Source organism: Phoxinus phoxinus, assembly GCF_949152265.1.
Source record: "Phoxinus phoxinus genome assembly, chromosome: 19".
In the NCBI taxonomy this organism is placed as follows: domain Eukaryota; kingdom Metazoa; phylum Chordata; class Actinopteri; order Cypriniformes; family Leuciscidae; genus Phoxinus; species Phoxinus phoxinus.
The window spans coordinates 28,829,349-28,835,419 of record NC_136894.1 but is presented as its reverse complement, the minus strand read 5'-3'; positions in this window follow the sequence as shown (position 1 = coordinate 28,835,419).

Below are 6,071 nucleotides of genomic sequence, written 5' to 3'. Positions count from 1 at the left end.
ATTCTAATATCCTGATTTAATGCTCAAGAAACATTTCTGAGTATTATCAATGTTGAAAACAGTCGTGCTGCTTCATATTTGTGTGGAAATTGTTTGCATATATCCAAGAAATTAATACTTATATTGTTTCAACATTGATAATAATAATAAAATGCAGCAAATCAACATTTTAGAATGATTTGATTGAATTCAAGATTATGTTTCAGTCTGCTCAAAAACATGGTACTTTTTATAAGGATGTACAGCCTTTTTGGTGCAATCCAAAACCAAGGTGCTTTTTGTAAGGGAAAAGTGCTCACTTTTTTGGCCTGCTGAAAATGTGCTTTGCTGGTTTAGCTGGTCAGTTATTTGATCTCCCAGCTCGACAAGTGGCCAAAACCTCTAAAAAAAACCCAGACTGACCAGTTTTATAGCCAGCTATGACTAGCAAACCACTTTTGGCTGCATGGGTTTTATGCATTTATCTATAAATTTAAGACCAGTGGTTGCCAGATCTTTCAGGAAAGAGAAGAATGGGAACGCCAGTAAACTGGACTGGCTTGTTAATGGATAAGCATGGCCTGTTGAAGTGCTGTGGTATCCGTATATGTTGCATAAGCTAATGCTCCTGTCCCATAGCAGTAACTGAATCGCTGGCAGCTCACAGGAAGATTGCATTCCTGCCGAGCGTGCCAGTTCACATCAAGCCCGTTTTACAATGTAACGAACACCAGCGGGCCTTGAAATGCATTTCTGTGATAAACTCGTCCCGATGAGCTAAATGGACGTGTGTCGTGGCAAAGCTAATGAGCGCTTGAGCTAAACAAGCTTTCTTTGTTGTATTGTGAAATGTGATCTATGTGTGTGTATTTTGACCCTGAATCCACATAACGTAATGTTGCATTTTCTAAAGAGGTTGTGAAACACATAATCGAGAGGGGGAAAATAAAGCTAAATGCAAAGATACAACTAAGCTAATCTTATATAGTTAGGATAGTCTTGTCTTGTTGACATCAAAGGCCTTGTAAACTTCTTAAATCTGATAAATGCAATTCTGTTGTTGGTTATGCATTTACAAAATGATCTATTCAGCAGAATAATAATGTACGGTAAACACTTGTGCAATGTATAATACAACAGTAAGGCAACAGTAACTCAAATAACCACAACTGAGGTCTGCAGAAGAGCATCTCACAAAGTGTTCAAGCTTGAAGCAGACGGACTACACCAGCAGAACACACTCCGCAAAACTGAGGCTATATTCACACGGACTCGCCAGACAATAGAAGATTGGAAAACATTGTCTGGTCTAATGAGTCTTGATTTCTACTGTAAAATTGGCGTAAACAACATGAAAGCATGGATCATCCTGTCTTGTATCAGCGGTTCAGGCTGGGTCTGGTGGTGTAATGGTGTGAGGATATTTTCTTGACACACTTTGGGTCTCTACCAATTGAGTATAATTTAAACACCACAGCCTGAGTATTGTTGCCGAACATGTCCTTACCTTTATTAACCACTGTGTGTCATCTTCTGATGGCTTCTTCCAGCAGGATTACACACCAAGCTCATATCATCTCAAACTGGTTTCTTGAATATTATGAGTTCTCTAAACTCAAACGGCCTCCAGATCTCAATCCAGTAGAGCAGTTTTGGGATGTTGAGGAACGAGACATTCACATCATGGATGTGCAGACGACAAATCTGTGGCAAAATCTCTGAGGAATGTTTACAGCACTTTGTTGAATCTAAGAATTAAGGCAGTAATGAAAGCAAAATGGGTCCACCCTGTTACTAGCAAGGTGTACCTAATAAAGTGGCCAGTGAGTGTGTATTTTCAGTGCTAAACTTGCATTTTGTTGGGCCAATGCAGCAGATTCAACATGTGGGTCATCACATGATATGAGCACCACTGTAAATGTTAACAATTGCTGGTAAAAAGTCCGCCTGCGGGTACAGTATCCATCAAAGTAGCGGTGTGGAATGAAAAGACATACTGACAGCAGTATTATTAAACATCTGCTGGTCTTGCTCTTCACCAGTTTCATGTCCTGTGGCTTCCTTCATTCCTGCAGGCCTGCCTGCTCTCAGACAAAAGCTCTCTGTTCGGTGCTCGAAACCGTAGCGCTCTCAGAGCCAACCTTGGGTGACGAGATTAGAAGTGCAGTCCTGGATCGGTCCAGCTTGACCGATGGGGTCAGGCGGTACAGCGGCTCAAGACATAAGGAAAATGACGGACCACCACAGTTGTATCCTATATGGCAAAAATAGATGTGTTTCTCACCAAAGTAAAAAAAAAAAAACTTTTATTTTAGAATCGATTAATCGCGATTAACAGCACTCATTTTTTTAATCTTGACTTTTACATAAAATCTTAAGATTTACATAAAAATATCAAAGAGATAAAATATGTCAGAAAAAAATCAGCAAGATATATATATATAAGATATAAATATAAAATAAATCTATTTATTTTCAGTGTATTGGTGTGTGTAACACACACACACACACACATACTTAAAACAAATAGATTTTCTATAGGCCTATTTATGTTAATTTTCATCAATTATATCATATATTATGTCAATCTTGATCAATACCATGTTTATATATATTATATATATATACACACATGAATACATTTATATAAATAGATTATATATAATGTTTTTATTTTTTACAGTATTTTTTTATATTTAAATATTAATAGAATTTTATATTAACAAGTATGTATATAACATGTATAGTATATAATTAAAAAGTATGTTTCTAGATTGATTATATCAAAAATGTTAAAAATGCATATTTATATAAATATATTATAAATAAATAAGTTACTTTAAATAGGCTACTTGTTAAATACTATGTCCAAAAATATATGACATAAATATAAATATAGCCTACTTTCCTGATTGACACATTTTTTTTATTTTATTTTTGGCAGAAAATGTAAAAATATTGTCCTAAAATGTTTTGAAATGAACTTCAACACAAAGATCCTCAGAGACCGCAGCAGATCACAGGAGAGCATGTAGGAGGCAAGAGGTGAGTTCCACTGTGGTCCAGTACAAACACACAGATTAAACCACACACGCACACACACACACACACACACACACACACACACACAGACCTGCGTGTTTTCTCATACAGATTCCTGTTCTGTTCTCAGGTTTCCGCTTCATCCAGAGCTCTGTTAGGAGTTTTTGTCCCACTGGTCACGAGCCACCTCTGATCGTCCTGAAGGAGCCATTCTGTTTAGAAACCCGATCGCTCTGAAATGACTGCGGCGCTGGAGCTTTGGGTCCCTGAACCGCTCTGTAATTAATCACCGTGGGCCAAATCTAATATGTCGTACAGCAGGACAGAGGAATAGTGTGGACAGGTGGATGTTAAACTTAATCAGAGGGTCAGACTCGTTCTCATTTCCTGCCCAGGTTCTCGAATGAATGTTTGCAACCGAACTACAGAATGATTTTTTGCAGTGCCAAGTGTTATATTATTTCATTTACTTTCGTGGTTTCAGCTTTTGTCTGTACTCAGTGATATGAAAGCTTTGTGTGTGAAACAGACCCACATTTACATCTTCAAAAAGTTCCTTCATTATCCGTCCTGCATTTATGAACTGGCATCAGTGACACTGAACCTGATGCAATGCATTGATGACCTAAAATATATTGCACAAGTCGCACTACTTGTAAGACACCACAAGTGAACAATATATATGTTTCGCTTCTCTTTGTCTGTGTCCGTGTGTGTCTGTTTTATCAGGGGCTTGAGCCTTTATAGATGGTATTTTATGTCACCTCGTCTCTACCCACAATGCATCAGCGGACCGGTCAGGCCTCGTGAAGTATCTGCATCTCCATCTCGACCTGCTTTTGTTCTGTCAGTGATTTAAAATCCTGCTTTCTCCGGCCCTGTGTGCAAGCTGCTGTTTGTGCTTTTTACGTTAGAAACGCTGTTATCTCGTACAGTGCTGTTGATGGTCAGTGTAAAACCTGCTCAGTGAACTCAGTCCAGCTCTGGACAGATATAGACTAGTCTTATAAAGACAGAATGAAATCTGGTTTACTTTGCAGCTTGTTCTGGTCAATTCCAGAACAGAAATCTAAAGATAGGAGCAAAATTATTGTTTCATTCTGTTGCCATATTCACTCTTAAAAATCAAAATTGTGATAAAAGATTATTTAGATTGTTAAAATGTTCTTCACAATAAAAAAATAAAAACTTTGAAGAACTGTTTATTGAAAGGTTCTTATAGGGAACCAAAGATGGTTCTTCTAATCTATGGCATTGATGTGTAAGCTGCTTTTATATAGGTTTTTCCTGAGAGGTTTCTTTTTTTATCCTTTCATTCTTATCCTGGATTTCTTTTTCTGAGTCTTGCCTTAAGGTGATTTCAAAGTGTTATTGTAACGAATTGCATAAAAATGTTTGCGTTTAGACAATATAGGATGTGTGCGTTTGGAATGACAGGATTTTCATTTGTGGCTGAACTTTTCTTTCAAGAATGACTGACAAAGAAATGAACCGAATAAATGAAAATAAAAGAGTGTGTGGACAGAACTTATCAAACGCGAGTGTTGACCTCAGAGAAAGCAAACACAGTGTTGAAATCTTGAATTGCCACTCAATAGATTGTCAACAGAAGCTGATAAATGAGTTCAGATAACGAACACTCGTGAATATGTCGTTTTGGAGTTTGATAGGTTTTCTTCTAGATGCTAGTTTTGGATATTACTCAAATAGCAATGCGCTTGACTCTTATGTTACATGTAGTGAGTGTGTCGCTGTTCAAGGGCCTGTTTTTCAGTAAAAGGTAGGCCTTTTCTCACAGATATCAGCCACTAGATCAGAGTAGATGTTTAAACCCTCTTACGCCTTAAATTAAAGTCTAATATTTCTCAAGGCTTCTCGCGTCCTTCCGCCCCCCTTCGAAGCTGTTGGGAAAGTGGGCCGCGGGGGAAACTAATGCACTGCGAGGGTCAAGCTTCACTGGCCGTCTCCATTTTGAAAGCCAGCCTTTGGTTTCATCGGCCTCCCGTAAGTTTGAGAAGGCCCGTACAGGGGTGACGGGGACATTTGCACACAGAGCCCGTGAGTCACGCTCGGACAGGCGGCCCGCGAGCGCTTTGTTCTGAGCTGTTTGGTGGCTTTTGTCTGGGGTACACCTTCCTCTTCCTCCTCATCCTCGCGTTTGTTCACCCTCGGGCCGGGTTTAGACCACCGAGATGTAATGCGAGATTGTGTCGTGCTCCACAGAGCCTGTGGAGACACACGTGGAAACTTAACTCTTTCTCTGTGTAAGGGTCAAGGAGTCTAGTCTGCTGGTTAAATCTTTAAAAAATTAAGACATCAGAGCTTAGATAAGACTTTCTTTCTTTGAGTAAAACCGCTGAAATATGACACATTCATAGGGCCATTCATACGATCTGATCATGTTGAACTCCGTGTGCAGCCGTGCAAACTCTACTTGCTTTGCTGAAATCTTGAAGAACGCAACGAAGAAATTTCAGATTAAATCTATATTTTATTTGTATACTGATGTTCAGCTGTTATGTAATTGTCAACTTATTTTTGGATCATCAAAGCTCAATAAACACTGGTCACAGACATGGAGACGTAGGCTAATTTCACCAAACTTATTGCTCACTAAAACCCCCCACAAATCATGTTTTCAACCCTTCTCATGTTTGATTTTGAAGTGACATAAAGTGGTGAGTACATTTACATGATGGTAAATGTATATGGTACTAAAATCAGAAACGTTTTTTCTTTGCGTTTTTCGCATACAGGCGACAACATTGTCCCTATTCACACAGATCTGCGAAAACTAACAACGCTGTATTCTGCTGACAAGCCAGTAGATGGCAATGCCACTTTGTGGCTCCAATATAATACACATACATTCACAAATTTGTGTTTTTATAAGCGGAGACGATAGCGGTATTGTTTTCAAAATGTTGCACTTCGAATACCGCTGTCAAAAGTTAGCATTTTCAGGCTCCCAAAACGCTGTTGTTGTGTAAATGAGTGGCATAAAAAGCTTTCTGTTTTTAGTTGAAAACGGTTTCCTGTTAACGGCCCTT